At 35.7% G+C, this 21,021-nt stretch overlaps 1 long non-coding RNA gene across 1 annotated transcript in view; it reads right to left on the bottom strand.

Moving 5' to 3' along the window:
• Positions 1-3,377: 3,377 nt before the first annotated feature.
• LOC138710445 (uncharacterized) overlaps positions 3,378-21,021 on the bottom strand; it is a 98,359-nt gene continuing 80,715 nt past the window's right edge. The window contains exon 6 of the long non-coding RNA XR_011335241.1: positions 3,378-3,392. This is a non-coding gene — a long non-coding RNA (uncharacterized lncRNA). The remainder of the gene's footprint in view (positions 3,393-21,021) is intronic.

Below are 21,021 nucleotides of genomic sequence, written 5' to 3'. Positions count from 1 at the left end.
ATTATGATAACTTGAAATTATAATATTAAAGCTTTCGCTTATGGACATGCTTGTTCAGCTTTTTAGTCAACGTTGAAATCTCTGGTCATAAGGTTAAAACATTGCAACTCCAGTAATCGCATCTACAGATCCATTGATATATCCAGTGGTGTCATTCTAATTTTTTAACAATCAGTTCTCTCCGTTAATGACCGCAAATTTAAAAATATTAAATGACATAATAATAAACAGCTACAAATAAAGGAAAACTGCAATTCAACGTGTTCTTGCATAATTTAAAAAGCTGACTCACGTCACAAAGAATGGGAGTAGATTTTTGACACTTCATCTGTGCGCTCAGTAGCAGAGGATTGCCTCACTACAGACACATCATATCACATACATTGTCCTATCTACTATACTATTATATGCACAAATATAGTATAATATACAGCATTATACTATATACACACAAATTAAATAAAAACAATAGAAGCAGGAAATACATGCATTTAGGTGTTCCTTATGCAGAAATGACTGATGTTTCCAGGAAATGCGGCAGCATGGGTCAAGTGCTGTTCTATGCATGCGCAGAATCTTTTTTACTTTCTCCCAACATTCTTATCTCCAACACAATAACGGTAGATAAAGTGTAAGAAGTCCACAGAACAACACCAACTAACTAGCTTTCAATAGCTGCTCACATTGACATATTGTTTGAATTAACCCAAGATGCCCCAGCCAGAAATAGGAAAAAGTAGTGCTTGTTTGTTGTAGCCCTGTGCTCCACATAAGGACTTAAAGGAAATACTATACTATCCGAAGATGCATCTGCATACACACTTATACCACATACTGTTACATCAAGTTAATATAACATGTTCAGCATATCACTGCCACTTCTAGCAACACCATATTGTATCTTTGATCCAGGGAAAATACAATATGTCATTGCAGAAAGTGGCAGGATTAAGTCTTTCCATAAGTGACGAGTACTTTTCGTGGACCAAAAAAATTGTATGGCTTTCCTAAGAAGTAGGGATGATGTATTAAGCATTTACCACTTTCGAAACATCAGTCAATGAACCAGTTTTACTTTTCTCACATATACCTCTACCACCACTAATACAGGTTTGGTTTTAAGAATTGATGCACGTGAGGTGCAAGCTGGCACTTGTACCATCTTCGCAATGATGTGCGAGGCTTGTGGTTTCTCACACTGAGGATTTAGTGGATCAGTTGCTGAACGCATGTTGTGTTCAATGAATCTCTTTGCCTGTTTGCCACTTTTGGGAAAGGAAGTTAAGGATGAACTGGAAATTAACCTGCACACTTTGGTGGAGAAGAGAGTGATATCTTCAGTAGACTGTCAATACTCCAAGTATCTAAATGTTTTATTTTCCTATCTTATTATTCATTTTTATCACAGATTTGTTCCTTGGACCCGCATAGTTATGAACTTACATCGCTATTGATATAAAACTTTAAAAAATCCTCCCACATAATTCATTTTTGGCAGCCTGAGACAAAAATAGGTACAGTGATTCTAAAACAAGTTACAAAAGAGTTTTTTTACACTATTTTCTACACATTTACGACATTTACTGTGCCCTGTCCAACAATATGAAAAAAGAAAATAAGCATGGACTGGGGCGGTCCATGATACTATGGCAAAAACTGAAGTTGTTCTGATCTTAGCTCTATATGCTTTGTTTTTGTCTCTTGACAGTCAAACTGCTGTTTTAAATTTTAAGTTAATGAAGTGATATCTAGAGGTCGTTCCACTCTAAAAATTTATGTCAATTTTATCAGGTATGAATAAATGACTATGTCTAATAGTTTGAGATCTTCCCCTATGAACTGGCTCCTTGGAGAGCCAATCTCTAAATTGTCGACAGCAAGATTACCACATGGATTAGACATGCTCCAATGTGTACAGTTTCATCTCTTGGACAAAGACAAGCCCCTCCTATATAGTTACAGATTGGCCAAAGGGAGAATGCAAGGATTCCAACCCTGTGAATAGTTTTGTATGTTAAGAAACTTCCCAAACTATACGAAAAATACCTGGATCTAAAAAAAAAAAAGAGCTAGACAGCGAGGAAGTGATATAATAAAACAAAACACATTAAAGAGATCTGGGCTAGTTGTTTGATACTGCTATGACACATGCAATGAAAGAGATTAGAAATGAGGAGGACCAGATATTTCTTGAAATGCAAAGAGAAGACTCATTTTGAAGTAGCATGGAAGGTGCTGATCTAAAAACAGTTGCAAAAGAAATCAAGAATGAATGAAGAGAGCTCGGTATGAAGAAGTGAATTGTGTGTATGTCTAATAACTATCCAATTCACTTGCGTGATTCGGGTTCTGCATACTGCAGATAGATAGATACCTCTTCATCATGTTAATCACCTAGTGAATCTGATAGCAAGAATGAATATCGATTGTCTGAATCATTATCTTCATTTTTAACATTATTACCTGCTGTAGTTGTTCCCTCCTCACCACCTAGTGTCCCTAAAAACATATTCGAGTTACCTAAGGTAGTCAGTGCCTTGGATAGAGTCAATCTTCCAGATTGTGCAGCAGTATTTGTAGCTGGAGCCATTCCTGAGACATTAGATAACATTAGAGAGTGGAACAAAGCATCTATTGGTATTCAAAGTTGTTGTTTGTTGTTGTTGTTTTCTAATGCCAGACGTTTGACAATAAAGTCATTTGACCTCTTGCACTCCAATATTTTTCAAAGATATTATCATGACCAGCCACTGAAGCACAGATTTTGAGGTGTTCCGAATCCATTTCTTGGTTTGAGTTGCACAATGGACAGTTAGGGGACTGATATATTCCAATTCTATGCAGGTGTTTGGCCAAACAATCATGGCCTGTTGCCAAGCTAAATGCAGCTACAGACGATTTTCGTGGTAAATCGGGAATTAACTGTGGATTTTGATGCAGAGAGTTCCATTTTTTCCCATGGGATTGTGTTATCAAATTTTGTTTGTTAAAGTCTAAGTATGTAGATTTAATAAATCTTTTCACCGAGTAATATGTAGATTTAGTAGCAGGTCTGTAAGTAGCAGTGCTGCCCTTCTTTGCTAAAGCATCCGCATTCTCGTTTCCCAGGATTCCACAGTGTGATGGTATCCATTGGAATACAATTCTTTTATTGAGTGATATTAATTGAGAGAGCATTTTAGTTATTTCTGCTGTTTGAGATGAAGGTGTGTGTTTAGAGACTATTGATAGAATAGCTGCTTTGCAGTCTGACAATATAACTGCATTTTTAAATTTACTGATGTGGCATAGAAGATTCCTGAGACTTTCACTTATTGCAATGATTTCTCCATCAAAACTTGTTGTTCCATACCCAAGAGATCTATAAAGTGAGAAGAGACAGCACGTAACACCTGCACCGGCACCTAGTTCTCTGGAGATCAAGGATCCGTCAGTGTATAAATAAAGCCAGTTTTGTGGAGGGTATCTAATATTAATTGTCTCTAAAGACAAGTGTTTTAGTATTTCAGTGTTTACTTCTGATTTCAGTATTTCAAAGTCCATATAATGATATCAAGCTTCTTACTCTCCATAAGAAATATCCGAACCAAACTGTAGATAAGAAAGCACAATTATAGGCTACTATTGCAATTTGCCAACATCTTTGGTTTCTCTCTGAGCATCTGTTTGCTTTTTTGATGACCAAGTGACCACAGAGAAAAAGAAAAATCATCACAATCATCATCATCATCATCATCATCATCATTTACTAAACAGGCTTTAGATAATGTGGTCTGTTGCGGACTCAATTCGTTTAACCAGCAAAAAAGGAAAATATAGTGACAAACTTGCAGCCTCCACAGAAACCTGATACTCCTCAACGACTACAGACCATGGCTAAATTGGAAAACCTGAAATTGGAGAATCCTGTAACATTAAGAACCAGTTATTTATTTGAAGATTGAAATAGGAAGAGTCAAATCTCAATCTTTCCTGCACAGACTTCCTACAGAGTGGTTTTCAAGGAACTTCGTGATTGCTCCTCTTAGACGAAAGTAGTACCGGTAAATGACACGACAGAACACACTATCAACCTGTTCCGAAAGTTGTTGTTGTTGTCTAGTGCCTTGCATTTGGCAATGAAGCCATTAGCAGTCGTGCTTTCCAATACTTTTGAACTGTAGTTTCTTCTGATCTTAATGCTTCACAGGTCTTCAAGTGATCTTCATTCATTTCTGCTGGATCGTTACACAGGACATATATGGGTGAAGCTGAGATACCTATTCTGTAGAGATGACTTGCTAGACAGTCATGATTTGTCAATAGTCTGAAGGCTGCAACTGCTGTTTTCCTTGGTCTCTGGGAGATTATATCTGGGTTGGAAAGTAGTGTAATCCATTTTTTGTCTTTAGCATTTGATTCTATTTCTTGTAGGTATGAATGAGAAAATTTTGTAGTGATCAAGTGTTTTATTGAGGAATATGAGAAATTAAATTTAGATTTTTGTTTTATTGTTGTGCCTTTCTTGGCAAGTGTATCTGCTGTTTCATTCCCCATGACTCCACAGTGTGCTGGAATCCATTGGAGACGGACAATCTTATTAACTTTTTGGAGTTGTGTTAACATTTTGTAGCATTCTCTTATTTTTGTTGACTTCTTTGTAGCATTTGAACATATTCCCTGAATTGCAGCTTTAGAATCTGAAAAAATTACTGTCTTGTTATATTTATTTAAGGGAAGATTTAATAATTGTCGGAGAGCAATGTGTATAGCCTCTATTTCACCATCATAATTTGTTGTGTCTCTGCCAACAGAATGATAAAAGGAAAAATGTGTACATGTAACTCCAGCTCCAGTAAGGTTTTCTGTGGTTGATCCATCAGTATATATGTGTAGCCATTCTTCTGTAGGGTACTAATAAGAAACACCATAAGCCACAACAAGAAAGTACAATGAGACATTGACGAAGATGAATAGAAACAGTTTCTTCTAAAACTTTTATTCAAATACTGATAAGAGTTTTCTACTCCTTCAAAAGCTGCTCTGACTTTTTTCTTTTACTATGTTACACATTATAAACTTCTCAGCTCTGGAGCGACTTGTAAATGGTAATATTTTAATGAAATTTTTTATGCTTGTTTTATACATTAATGCATGATATTAGCCTTGTGGGAATTTGAATTTTTGAAAGTTCGGTTTTTTGGACCACACTACCATGTCAACGCACTGGAAGAATTTCTGTTAGCTACTAGCAAACACATGTAATTTTTAAGTAAAGAGTTCTCTTTTAGATCTTTTATGTCAGATTCTAGAATATTGACATAATTAAGTACTTGACTGAGGGTATTGAATGTATATTGCATATTTAATCTTACTGTTTCTAGTTGGACTGTGAGAGATTCGGTGTCATGTACGTATCTCTGGCAGACTTAGTGTTCTCTCAGAAGATAAAATTTTCTTGGTAGGCGATCTGTTGCAGACTGCATCCTGTTGTTCTCTCACCAGTGATAGCATGGTTGAAATATGATGTGAACTGACATGAACTTTTGTACTGTCACCCCTTGACAATCTTTCTGATGATAAACATATCTTGCATGGAAAGATGAAGGACCCACCTCATGTAAAAGCCTCATACTCAGGATTGCCGAATTTGAGACAATCAAGGTGGAATGCACTTCTGACCGTGCACCTCTTAGCTTTACAAACCACTCACTATTGCTCGTGTAGTGTGGTCTCTCACCTCGCATGCATCGGATCTTAAAAAACAAGCCTTTGAAGACTTGATTGCTGTGTGGATTTAGATTCAAACATGAGCACAGCTTAAATGATATTGACTACTAACGACCCAGCAACCATAAAGCATTCTGAATCGTTAGAGACTGGAATTTTTTGTTGAGTTCAAAGTGCAAAATGTGGGATTTTCAAATGGGAAAATCGGTGCTTTCAATTGAATTTTTCAGCATTTCCACATTGTTCGCTTTCGAGCTTGGAAATTAGTATGTTCGTTTTTATAAAGTCTTTACAACACTTTTTCCCAGATAGTCGCAAGTTTTCTTTTTGTTTTGCACACTGCAAAAACAAGTGGCAATAGAAGTCAGCACAAGAGATTGTTCATCTTCCTTGCGAAAATTAATTGCCGATACATGTTTTACCAACTTCAAATCTTTCTCAACAGTATCACTTCTTTCCCACGAGACCTCACAATTACAAAATTTACACATGACTGTACTTTTATCTGTGCAATAAAACCCATGCCTTTTATACTGGAAAGCTCTGACCCTTGGAGCTATTTTATTATTAAGCATTCTTGTAGTCTCACTTGCACGGGGACACAATAATGTTATTTCGCCTATGTGTGACACTATAAACAAATAAAACAAACACACTCAACACGCTCCAAAATAATATGAACTAAGGATGCATTCAGCAGGCTCACAATGCTTACCATGCTCACAATACGATTCTCGCACATCGCTACGTATATCAGATATGATGTCAGGAGTGTGTTTAGACCAGGTATTTGAATTAAAAACTTCTAGCTCATTGACGTTAACTAAAACAGATTCAATATCGATTGTGCAATACTAGTGACCATAAATATTGACCTTATCTGTGCGACAGCTATCGATTATCGATTGTAGTAAAAAAAATTAGAAATTGAAAATTCGCGCACATAGTTCGCTAATTGCTTAAAAAATCGCATTTCCGACTTGATACGGATTTCGCGATGTTTCACGAATTCAAATCAGGCATAAATGAATTGAAGAATGTATATTTACTGTAATAAGACGTTGAGAAATATTTTTTTTCCAAAATTCGAGAAATATTCCATTTCCTATGAATTGTCAATACTTTAAAAGAAGGAAATAATATATTTCATTCAAATGGAATAACAAATTGTAGGAGAGAGGAAAACGAAGTAGGGTAAATCTTGTTAATATTGTGATAAGAGTAATATCGTGATACTGTGTTTGATAGTTTGATTCAAGGGATTAGGTTTATTCTGTTCAGCATGGGAATTATACTTACAACATATAAATGCATGCTTAAATCCAATAATTCCTTCCTACATGCTACAAGGAAATTATCCCAAGAAATTACATCCAGTCTCACAGCACTCAGTATCACCGAATCAGCAAATATTTTGGACAAGTACAGCACTGTAGATACGCGAAAGGTATGGCAAGTATTAAGAGAAAAAGCGTTTGAGAACTGGAGCCAGAAAAAACATAAAGGCAAAGGCATGCTCTTATACCAACAATATACCCCGGCCAATAAGTGGATCCGGAATCACAGGGGTCTTTCCTGTAGTGAGTGGAGGGAAGCAATCAAGATGAATGCGAATGTGTCAGCTGTGCGTAGTGTACCTGGCAGGTCTTCGGGCAGTAACCTCTGTCGACGTTGCGACAGGGAGGTTGAAACCCTTGCCCATGTCCTGGGGGCCTGTCCACACAGTTAACTTCTACGAAATACGTGGCATCATACAGTAAGATCTATAATAGAAACTGCCTTAAGGAACAAAGGTTATTCAGTATATGAAGAAGTACACGGCATATCCAGTGAGGGCAGTAATCGAAGAATTGACATAACTGCATTTAAACCTCCCTCTCTTGAAGGTTACATCATTGATTCTACTGTGAGATTCGAATCGCACAAACACCAGCCAGAAGAAGTACACGAGGAAAAAAGGAATATATATGAACCTTCCATCAGTTTTTATAAGGACAAATACCATCTGGAATCCATTGTCATTACGGGACTAATGATAGGAGCCCGTGGGACCATACCACAGTTCCTAGTCGACTTCTGTAAATCTTTTGACCTGCATAAAAGTATTTTAAGAGATCTAACAATTGCAGCACTCAAAGGCTCAATAGCTATTTTCAGGCATCATACATATTGTAACTATGCTGTTGTAAAATTGAAAATTAATATGTAATGTATTTATTATTATTATTATTATTATTATTATTATTATTACTACTACTACTACTACTACTACTACTATTATTATTATTATCATTATTATTATTATTATTATTGTCAGTTATCAATATCATCATTGCTATCTCTGTTTTCTTTCTTTTTTCTTGTATTAGCTCGATGAGAGCTCTATAGTGTTCTTTTGACTCTGTTGACCCTCTACAGGGCTTTAACTTAATTTGTATTATTTTCATCAGTGTTTGTATTCCTTTTTTGTATTTATATGTGCTATCTGGTAGGATGGAAGAGAAGGCCTTATGGCCTTAATTCTGTCAGATTAAATAAATAAATAATTATTATATGGACCATGACTAATTCGCATCTCCTTATGTTACTTCGTTTAATATCATGTGTTTCAATATAATTCAAATTGTTTATTTTTCACTCTAACAACAATTTATCACTAAGCCTCAAGGCATTTACTCTATTGTATCATGGTACTCTTTGTCGATGGCAACCTGTAGTGGTTACAGGAAGAAATTAAATCAAAATCAATGGTTTTAAAGAGCGAGAGAAGGACCGATTTTATGCAGCAACTTGTCCATGAACTTGTCCTTAATACATTGTCACAAAAAACCAGATTTTTGTCTCGATAAGTAAAATTGTAATAAATTCTCATACCAACTATCACGATATTACTCATATCACGATATTACCAACCTTTACCCTATCTTATTAATGTGGTTAATAATGTATTTTGTAATTGAAAATCTATTTATTTATTTAAATTATGTTTTTGAATAATAAATTATGGTTCATAATTGTGTATGTGATATTAGCACTCAAAGAGAAAGGGATATTGGTAGACGACTGCCAAAGTAATTGCAGATCAGTTTCAAGTCTGCAAACATAGTAATATCGACAGGCCAGTTCTAAAGAGAAACAACTCAAAATTTAAAGTTTTGAGAAAACTGAAGCTAAAGCTTCAAGCATATGTTGTTGTTGTGTTTTCTAATGCCAGGCGTTTGACAATAAAGTCATTTGACCTCTTGCACTCCAATATTTTTCAAAGATATTATCATGACTAGCCACTGAAGCACAGATTTTGAGGTGTTCCGAATCCATTTCTGCTTCAAGCATATATATTGTAACTATATATAAAAAGCATATATAAAAGCATATATAAAACATGATTAATTGAATTTGGATTAAGTTAAATGATCCTTTGATTATGCAAATCTGGCTTCCAGCTCCCTGTGAAGCAGGCTGAATAATTTCAAGGGAAAAATTGTTCCGGGGCTGGGTATCGATCCTGGGACCCTTCACTTAGCACACAAATACTCTACCGACTGAGCTACCCCAGGAACCATACACAACACCGACAATGCCACAACCCAACTTTGAGTGCACACAATTCTGTGTGACTTAAATTGTGGGGTAGCTCAGTCGGTAGAGCATTGGTGCACTAAGCAAAGGGTCCCAGGATCGATACCCGGCACCAGAACAATTTTTCCCTTGAAATAATTCAAGTCTGCTTCACAGGGAGCTTCTACCTGAAAGCCAGATTTGCATAATAATATATATTCGTTACTGTAGATATGTTAACAGAAAGCCACAATCTAAGTCACACAGAATTGTGTGTATTCAAAGGTCGGTTCTGGCATCTTCTCAGCCCATTTGAATTGTGTGGATATAAAGGGAAGAATTGTGACGGTGTCGTGTAAGGTTCCTGGGATAGCTCAGTTGGTGGAGCATTTGAGCGCTAAGCGAAGGGTCCCGGAATCGATACCTGGCCCCAGAACAATTTTTCCCTTGAAATTATTCGATCCTTTGATTCTTCACAGCAACATAAAGCTTCAAAATGCAGGTTTCTCTAAACTTTAAATTTTGAGTTGTTTCACTTTCAAGCTGGGCCGTCAATTTTGTTTTCCTGTTTTGACCGCCAGCACACTTGGATAAGAAACAACGATTTAATAATGTGATTATGTTTACTGTTATATTAAAAAACTAGAGAATTTCGTGTTAAAATGTTAAATTAATGTTCTTGCTTTCTGTCAAGAACCTAATTTGTTTTAATTTCAAACATTTAAGAACAGGTTCTACGAACTGCGACAAATTCAACAAGTGAATCCACTGGATAAATGCCCTATTTGCTACCAGTAAGAATTCAAGTCTCCTGAACTTGTTCACAGAGTCCGTGGATATCCAGAGTACTGCAATCCTTTGCACTGGAAATGCCGACAAATCAGCTATTTTTATTACAGCGCTTGCTATTTGCAATATATATTTGTAAAGGGAATGAATGTAGCCTAAATCAGAATAAAATATTTTTAATTTTAAGGGCCATGGCTTAAATTGAGTTATACTTTAAATGTTCCTATCCCAAGCATGTTGAAATGGAATAACAACAGTGGCCGACTAATTGATTGCACTACTCTGGGATTCTGCTTGTGCATAGCCGAAAGAGCTTCTACTTCAGAATGTAAACAGTTACTGTACCTATGAACAAAGAGGAGTGGAAAAGACGATTCTCCAATTTCTGCAGATGCCACAGCTCCTCCTGCCCGACTTTCTTCTCCCACTTGGCGTACTGTCTGCTGGATTCCCTGAAGTGGTCGCTGCTCGAGCTCTGGGTGGCAGCGTCTGGCATCATCAGCTTTGCCGGCTTGCCAGTTGTATCATGTTGAGCTAAAAGGCAGTGTAATTCTGAACTGAAATCTTCGTAATACACTGATTGCTAACTATGAAGAGAATAAATAGGTACTGTCCAGCCGAATGGTTATATCTCTTTCCTGTTCGTCCCACTCGTTTCTCCTGCCCTCTTTGTAAGGGCTAGTGGCTGAGCTGTTAGGTTCTTCTCTGCAAATATTTGCTGTACGGAATTGGAAGTTTACGTAATATTATAAAACTATTTAAAATAATTTAAAGAAAAGGGTCCCATTAAGTAAGTAACTGTCATGTGATTTCCTCTGTTTTGACGACCGTGTGACATAACCACTTGGATGGACAGTAGCATGACAACATGTACGTCACCAAATTAAACTATTAACAATAAGTGAATCATAGAAGTAAAATCTGAAAAGGAATCAAAAGATGAAGCATGTAGTAACAGCTACTCCTAATATAGGCATAACCTCTAAGAAAAATAAATTCAGAGAACTGAAATAAAGAAGTTTAGGCTTTTATTAAAAAATTAAATTAATTCATCCATATTCTTTTATTTACAGATGGTTCCTAAATGTTATGTTTCTGTGTGTAACAACAATTACTAGAGTGCTTTACGTGAGTGTGTTACATTACAGTTCTCAAATTTCCAACTGAAAAGATAAGTTATGTGGCTGGAAGCTACTCGTATACTATGAAATATTTTCACGCCAACAAAGCATTCAGTTGTGTGTATTAAACACTTTGAAGTAAACGATCTGTATCTAGTACATGTATCTAGAGACAGAGAAGGAAATGTGCAAGAATAGTCCTAAAACAGATGTCTCTTATAACTATTTCCAGGTTTACAGGAACAATTAGATAATCTTATTCCTCAACAAGAATGGACCCTGCTAACAAGTGCATTCAGAGATTTGAGCAGCAACAAATTAAGTGGTTGCAAATGGACAAAATTAATTCGTTTGATGAACTGTGTAACACAGATACTTTTAAAAAGATAGCAGGTGGATCATTAATCTCAATGCAGTGTTTCTGTACTTTTTGTTGGTTAATTTTGAGGGTGTGTCACAAATATATTGCTGTATTAAAATATATGAAAATTTATCAGTGCAATTGTGTGTAAATAATCAAAATGATATTCATTGCATCACAGAGTTGGTAAGTGCACACATAAAATTAGAAATGTGGTCTCAATTGGAGAGCATTCTTCTAAAGTATGTAAATTATAATAATTATTACGGTGTAATGATGTTTAGTGTTAACACTGACAGCATGTTGGCCACGTTTGTATGTTTACTTAAGTATAATGCTTTATTGGAGGAAGTATTTGAAAGACGCCTGCTATGTTTATTGGAACAAATTTCAAACACATAAAACATAGTGTCAAAATACTTATGTGATGTATTATAAGTGCATCTTTGTTGTACAAACAGTCATCTTCCTCCTACAATGTTATTAGAAACTGTCCATTTTATACGCTAATAGAATACTGAAATCTTTTAACAAATGCAGTAAATCAATAATAATGAAGTAATTTTTTACTTTTTTGAACCCATGTGCTAGTAATCTTTTGTCATGCGTTAATTTACTACTCTTTATCAAATGCTATTATTATCTGGCATCTGAATAAAATAAATAAGTGCAAGAACAAGCGCGATGAAGACACAACATTTGCTCTATATGGGTTGAGGGAAAACTGCGGAGAAAACCTCAACATTGACATCCCTTAATTTGAGGACCAGCCAGCAAGCCTTGAGAAACTGCTATAGAAGCAGCACTTTCTCTATCAATACTGTCTTTACTTGTACAATACAATATGCTAACTGCGAGCACTGCGGCTGCAGTATTTGTTCTGTTGGATTGAATGGGGGACAATCACATCACACACGTGATCAGAAGTTAAGGTTGTTGCAACCATAAGGCAAATTTCTGCATGACACAATCTGCAGTAGGTTCTGAAATGTAGACTATGATTACACCGTAAAAAAGGTCCGTTCAAAAGAATAGGGCAATAATGCAACAAAAAGTAGGACATTTCCTAAAAACAGTAAAAGACCAAATAATGCAAATAAATGTAAAATAAAAGTAGATTGTATTGGTTCACATTGAAGTGTAAAGAGTTTATATTGTATCCTGCATTATCTCTGATGTATAAGAAAAAATATAATATTTCATCAACTTCCGAGCCCTATTCATCACTCATCAACTCATCACTTTTTCCCACCTCACTTCTGACATTCCCATCACATCCACTCTGTTTCTTCTCATTGCTTCCTTCATGGTTTCTAACTTACTTGATAACTGTGGAGTCTTCACATCCCGCGCTGTACTCTTCAATCTTCTTTTCTTCTCTTCACTGTATTTCTGCATGAATCGTCCTTCCCCAGTATCCCCCACCCGGACATCCGATTGGGGGGATAGTTTACGTCCGGAGTTTTTTACCAGGGAAAGACTCATCATGCCATTTTTTATCACATTCTTCTTGGGATGTAGATAAATGCGGTAGCTTCCCATTGCTATCCGCACACCACTCTCTCTTTCGCATCTTGAAAGATCCCAGGGGGCCCCAGCGTGGAGGTGAGGAGAGTGGATTTGACTAATTAGGCCCTCCAGACTTCACCGAAATTTACCACAAGGGTTAAATATCAGTTCCATCAGGGTTTTTGACCCAATCAGAGACTGGGAAATCCCAATTAGTCTTTGCCCCCCATTATTGAGTCTAAAGCATTACAAAGGTTATCAATGTGAAAAGATAACTAAGATACTTATCGAACATGACACCAAGAAAGTTGGTCTTCCAGCATGATTTAAAATTAAAGTTATGTCATTGAAATATAGATATGTAAAATTAACATTATTACTAAGAAATAAACATAAAGTTCTGTCTACATTAATAATAAGATTATTAGAACGACACCATTTTTAAATTCGCAAATACTAATCATTAATTTTTAGTTTGTGCAATACCTAGATGCAAAACAGGAACAAGATGAAGTTAAACTTCTATGAAAATTAAACAAACTAACACTTCAATATTATTAATTTATGCAGTGATAAGAGAAGTTGTAAAACAAATACAAAGGAAAAATCGTGAACTGAATAAAATTTATAAAAGCAATAATTATATGATTGATAGAATTCTGAAAAAAAAAAAAAAAGTTTTAACTTCAATCTTTATATTTTTGTGGAGTGGAGGGCACACAGGTATGCATGAGGTAATTTTCATTGTGCTACTAAAGCCCCTTGAGTCTTGGTGTCTCTGAGTGAAAATATGTCTACCAGAGTTCACATTTGACTTGAACGAAAAATTGCGTGTGAAGATTTTATGCGCTATGCACTTATCTTTGGACTGATACTAAAGACAGGTAGGCCTACATATTGCAAGTCTGCATGATGGTCAGCACAGCACACAACTACTGCTCAAACAACACTTTCCACAGGCTATGGTTTGCAGAATTGCCCAGTGTGAGTCAGTGGCGTATAATGGTTTAAGGGTCTGGGCTACCACTGACCCTATTATTACACAAAATATATTTTAAAGTCCCTATAATATAATTCCTTACCTATTTATATGTGAATTCCAGACGTCTTGATTGGGACGAAAATACTTTGATGACTTCATCGTTGAAATTACAGTTGGGCCGCTTGCGAAGTTTCTGTAGAAATGACTTTTCAATGGACATCAGTGCCAAGCCGGATAAACGTTCTTGTGTATGAGTTGATCTACAGTAGGATTTTATTCTCTTCAACGCAGAAAATGTTCTTTCTACCGATGCTGACGTAGCTGGTATTGTCACAATTAATGTTGCCAATTTAAGGACTTCAGGAATAACTTGGTTCAGCTGGTTTTCATATATGGCAGATAATATTTCATGGATAGGTTTGTTCGAAAAATCAAAGACTTCTGCTGAATATATTACACTTAATTCATTTTTCAAACGTACTTGATCAAAGTGACTGTTATAGGACTGAAATAATTTGTTTAGTGCCTCATTCGGGAAGTTTTCTCTATAAGCAGAAAATTTTTGAGAATCTAGAAGATGTGTGAACTGAAGCTTTCCATAATCAGAAAATCTGTCAGTAATTTCAATGTGCATACGATCTAGTATGCTGTAGTACAGCTGCCTGTATTTCAATTCACCATCTCCTTTTCTTCGCTTTAATGGTGGTTCCATTGTATTGTCTGAAGAATTTTCATTTTCCATATTACTCCATATGGACGGAAACCTACTACGTCTGAACTCGGATATAGTATTTTTTAACTTTGATACCTCTTGCAAGCAGTATGCTATGTCTAGACTTTTTGTCTGAAGAATATTGTAGAGCACATCTGTATGTGCGAACACTCTAGCATAGACTTCAAGAAGAAATATATTCTGAAACTGTGTGAAAAAATACAAATATCCTTGAGCCTGCACAATTACATCATCATCCCAGTTTTCTTCAGAGTCATTACAAATGATATTTTCAAAGAAAGCAGTCAGTTGTTCTCTGTATTTCTTTACTGTATTTACAAGCCGAGATGTAAAATTCCATCTAGTTGGTGCTACTTTTGGGAGTTTCTTTTTCATAAATTCCTTGAGTTTTTCTGATCTTTTAGCAGATGAGAAAAATGCAGCTAAACCCGACAGTGTTTTGAAAAAAATGCGGCATTCTGGAATGGTTGAAGTAGTTTGTTGCAAAACTAAATTGAGAACATGGCTGTAACAATGGACAAATAGTGCTTGAGGATACTTTTCTTGAACTTTTGTTTTTAAGCCATTAATATTTCCCGCCATAACTGAAGCACCATCGTATGTCTGTGCAATTAACTTATTGCCGACATTGTATTCTGCTATAACACCTTCCACATGCTGAAACAAAGCAGCAGCAGTTTTGCCCGAACTGACATTTGTGAATCGTATAAGCCGTTCTTGAACATTGGCAGTACTGTCGACGTATCTTAAAACAGTGGACAGTTGACTCTGATTAGAGCAGTCACTTGTTTCATCAACAACAATGGCCACAAAAGGTGCTTCTTCTATTTCAGATTTTATGTTCTTTATCATAACCCCACTTATAGCAAATGTTAAGTCATTCTGAATTGCGGGAGAAGTACCACGGAATTCTGTTGAACTCTCAAGATGATTGGCCAGTAAATGGTCAAATTCACTTAAGGAACTTAACTATTCAATATAATTTCCTCTATTGTCTGATTCCACACTCTCATTATGACCCTGAAAATCCAATTCTTGTTTTCCTAGAAAGCAGACTGCGTTAATAAGACGCAGTAAAATCTCCCGATTTTTTTTCACAAGAGCATTGTGTTGGTTGATGTGTAGAGCTTTTTGCTTATCTAGCTGTAAATCAATTCTTGTCTTCCCAAAGTTTGCAAAGTTCATGCTACTATAAATATGAGCTTTTGATTTGTCGTGTTTTAGGACTGCCGTTCGAAGGGAGTTCATATTAGAAAACCCCTCTTTTGACCACACATTAGTTTCGCGGCTAAATAACAAACATGGCCAGCAAAATAGTTTAGACAGTTTAGAACTACCACACAACCAATTCCACTTACCATATGATGTTGAAGTGAAATGGCGTGTGTACTCACGCTGTTTTTCTTTTACGTCCATGGACAAATTTAACTCAGGAGTTGGTCTTTCCATTTTCAAAATTTCAACTTTCTCGTTGTATGTACGACAGTTAAAATGCACTTTTAATAAACCTTCTATTACACAGTCATTTTCAACACAAACCTCTCCAGAAACTTGTTCTGCCATATTTTTCACAATATCACTTAATTGGGAAATTAAAAACTTAATAATTCACAATTAATATAACTCTTAGACACTTGGACAAATAAAAAATTTAAAATACTGCACTGCAAGAACACAATCACATTCATGAGCTAGCGTACTAAGCGTAATGTTGCTTCGCGCCTGCAAAGAAACCGATCACGAGAGTGGCAACTCACCTGGCCTTACACTGCACGATGGAAACAGAGGGGAGCGGGGGATGGGCAGTTGTGCGACAGGACAGCGTTAGCAGAACGGTCACCAGGCTACCCCTTGTAGCAGCGGTTTCTCCAGTGATGCCGTCTTGGCAACTTGTTTCTTTTCGAGAGCAGAGAGCGCATATAAATCTAACAATTACTTTAATTTTAATTACTGTGGTAAAACTAATACGGTAATACAAAATTATTACATTATGTTATATTATAAACTTTTTCTTTTGTAATTTCCTTGGGCTACCACCGGTAGCCCCGGTAGTCCGCAAAATACGCCCCTGGTGTGAGTATTCATTATTATTAATATTGTAAATCTGTGTGTCTTACACTATTTAACAGAATGTTGGAAAAATCTTACTCTCGCCTTTTTGTATTTGTTGTACACACAAGAAAAAGCGTAGTTAAAGTTACAGCAGTTTTCATTTCCAGGACTGATCCATTAAAGTTACACGAAAATGCACTACAAAGAGCAAACAGCTCATATCAACAAAATCGTAATAAAAAAGAAATGCTATGCATTCTCATATGCACCGAGTACTTACTCTTATCGAAATTCTTTCATGGAGCGAGTCTTGATGGGAATCTATCTGTATGTAGGCAACAATTTCGCACGGCTGTCTACAAGTAGCATATATACAGGGGCTCTTGTATACTGCACATGCGCAATGTGTTGTAAGCAAAACATACATACAATAAGGGAGCCCCAAATTTTTTTCCGTATCTGTACATACTCGTAGATCTGTAGTTGATACTTTTGTACGTGGTTTGTAACAGCTGGTGTTGCCTAAACCCTAAAAGACACAAAACTCTATATGGAAGAACATACTATTGTGTCGTCATTAAAAGCTACATATTTCCACACATACAAACATGCAAGCTACCAAAAAATCTCTACAAATTAATTTCAAGAATTAAGGAGAATTACCCATTCAAGATATTATGAAAATGCAATAATTTAACCATGAATATTTCTCAAAGAAAAAGCCTTATATTTCTAAAGGTAAATAATCTTAATCCCTTAGTTTCCTGCTACTGCAATGCAGACCTGGAATATTGCTGGAGTATTAGTCCATGCTAATTCAATAATTATTTGACCTAATAAAGAAGATGAAAGCTGCAATGTCTTACCTTGTTGGCGAAACGTTTAGTCCACCATCATTAATTCTATTGGGTATCCACTTCATTATCTGGTATCCTGATGTAGCCAGATGTTTGACTGGGTTAGTTACAGGGTCCCACTCCATGGGCTGCATGTCATTCTCGGCATTGATGCCTTCCCACTGCATGGGCTCCTTTATTTTTAGAAAAAATTCAGAAATGTGGAATAATAAATGTTAAAATTTTAATCGACAATGGTGAAGTTTTAAGGTCTACAATGCCGTAAATTGGCTCACTTTAGAACAAAAATAAATTGGGCATCCCATGATGTAGATCGACGCAATTAAATTAATGTTATTCCTGAATGAGTGGATTCTATGAAACATTTAGAATTCACTTTTTTTTTTAATTTTCTCTGTCGCAGGTAGATTTCTCTATAAACCTACAATACTGCAAGAAACTTCGATAATCGAATCAGTGAATTACATGCAGATTCCTGGAATTGTTTTGAAAGTTCTGAAAGACTTGTAAAAACCGCCTAAAATTTCTTAACACAGCTAGTGATAAGTAGGGAGCACATTTTTATCTGCTAAACATTTTTAATATATTTATTTCTTATGTGCAAAAAAATACGAAAATATTTGCTAAAAAAAAATATATTTCTTTTAATATGACAAAAATATCTTACTTAGCTTGAAAAAATTGTTACTAGGTACTCACCAATCACACTTGAGTATCAGTTGCTAGTAGCTGGCCGAGAATTGCAGTGGACAACAAAGGTCATCTCCAAATTCTCCATTACAAATGCATGCCGATTATCTCTGAACAACGACTTATACTGTGAAAACGATCTTTCCACAACACAGGATGTCAGACATGAATATTTAAAGGGAGGAATGTCACAAACACATACAGTACACCATCAATTTCACCTACAGGCACACCCTCCAATACTTGAGTAACTTCACACATTTTTTTATACCCACTGTTTTTTCCCAAACACATTCTGGAATTTGTCACTTAGTACGCTTACTTGTACTTCTGAACCTGGTAGCGAGTCTAGTTTAATCCATGGATGTTTCAAGTTTTTTATGGTGTCACACAAAAAGCTTAAATTTGCTGATAGGAAAGCCAAATAGTTTTTTAAACAACCATTTTTCAGTAAATCTTGAAGGATATCAATTGACGAAGCATCGTTTTTGTCCAGCTCATTCACAACAGACGCAAAACTTTCAAAATTGCTTGCATAATATACAACGGCACTTAGCCATGTACCCCAGCATGTGACACAGGCAAATGAGGAAGTGTAAGATCTGGATATTTCTGTTTGAACACATCAATTTTTGAGGGTGATTTAACAAATACCTTTTTTTCCATATGACACTAATGGCCAGTTTTTCCAAGTAATGTTTAATTTGGCTTAACAAATGTTAAATTAACAGCTGGTTTATTTTTAACGTTTTGTTAAGATGTTTTCCATTTTTCCAACATAATTTTGTTTAAAATAACCAACACTTAACTTTAACTGTCGTTAATACTATTCTAACTACTCAACAGCAGTTGGTAATGATTTTGCATATATAAGACAACTTCTTATTGGCTGATATTATTATTTAAATTCTGTACTATGGAGTAAGTCATGAAACATGTGTAAAATCGTAACCTATTACAGTAGCCATGATTCATACAGTACAGAGAATTGATAAATGAAAGTTGCATTTACTGCTATTGAATAATAATAATTATTATGTATGGTTATATTTTATAATGCTAAATATGAATTTCTGTTTAGAAAAATCTCAGCATTATGACCACCAGGTGACAATAATTACACGAATGTGTGTGTAGTCAACTGTATAGAAAACCCCGAAGAGAATTCCGTATCATATAAAATTCTCTAATTCAGGTTCATGTATAAATTATATGTAATTTCGTCCTAAAGAAGCAATTGCTGCTGAAACATTTTATTATTTACTCACTGCGTATTTTGAAGCACTATTGACATCGGCTATAGTTGAAGAGCTAGTAACATAGAATCTACAGTTAATAGTAGCTGGTGAATTGGAACAAGTGGCCTATTTCAACTAGGTAACATACAACTGAGTTTTAAGACAGGAAAGTGATTATTATAACTACATACTGGTACCTAAGAAATATTAGTAAATTAATACATAATGTGCATTCAAACATAACAAAACTTAATTGGTATATTAACTTTCATTTATTAGAATTATATTATAGCTAGCGATAATATATGTTTGCACTGGCTTTAAAACAGAAGCGAAAGAGCTGGATTCTTGGAATTTATAATCGTTTTCTTTCCGATGGAAATTTAATTTTCCAGCAGGATAATTACCCCACGCACACCGCCATAAACGTTCAAAGACGGTTCACGGAAAAGCATGAAAAAGAGGAGGATTGACAAATATCGAGACATCCCACCTCAAAATCCAGATCAGTTCTGGTTACCTGGGAAGATTTCGCTAAGGACCAGAACTATTTCCGCGATCTGGTGGACTCAATGCCCCGAAAATGCCAGGCAGTGATAGACGCCGATGGCAAGTGGACAATGTATTATATCCACATGTGTATTTCTTTTATTTTTCTTTAATTTGTTTGTTTATCTTTGTTTTATTTCGGGAAGAAAATTGATTTCCCAAGAGTTTTTTAAATTCTCCTAGTGGAGCCAGAGTTGCGAAATACTACACAAAATTATAAAAATGAAGAAAGGTAACATGTATAAAAATTAGTTACGTTAAAAAAAAAAGCTATAGCCGAGAATCGAACACGGGCCCCTGCGATGGCAAGCCAACACGCTAATGACTACTCCATTGGGGTGTTATGACGTAACCAGCGCGACGAGGCACATACAGCTGTTAGGCTTGAAGTGTACGGACACAGCTCAAATACAAACGTAATCGTGTAAATATTTCAATGTTCAGTACTAGTTAATGTTTCATTTGGACTGATTTACTGAAGTTTGGTGAAACCGGCCCTTACTCTAAACATTCCTCAAAGAGAAACATAACATGTTATTTTCACAACTTTTGTCTGAACAGCTGTGGTGTTATCCGCCATGTTTAACTGTTTGTTAAATGAGTTAACGGCCTGAAATCCTACATTTAAAGTTAACAAACGGTTAAGAATCTGTTAAGCCAAACTGGTGTTGAACAAATGGAAAAACTGTATTTAACAAACTGTTGAAGGTTTAACAGTCGTTAAGTGTTCTAACAATACTTGGACAAACCGGCCACTTATCTACGTTGGGGTACAGAGACACATAGTTTCATATAGTGTAGAGCATGGACCACACATGTTACATTTATCATTTTTGGAAAGCTCACTATAAAGCCTTCAGCTGTTTTTTTCAT

The sequence above is a fragment of the Periplaneta americana genome, chromosome 12, assembly GCF_040183065.1.
Source record: "Periplaneta americana isolate PAMFEO1 chromosome 12, P.americana_PAMFEO1_priV1, whole genome shotgun sequence".
NCBI classification, from domain to species: domain Eukaryota; kingdom Metazoa; phylum Arthropoda; class Insecta; order Blattodea; family Blattidae; genus Periplaneta; species Periplaneta americana.
This window is presented reverse-complemented; position numbering and strand designations above follow the sequence as displayed.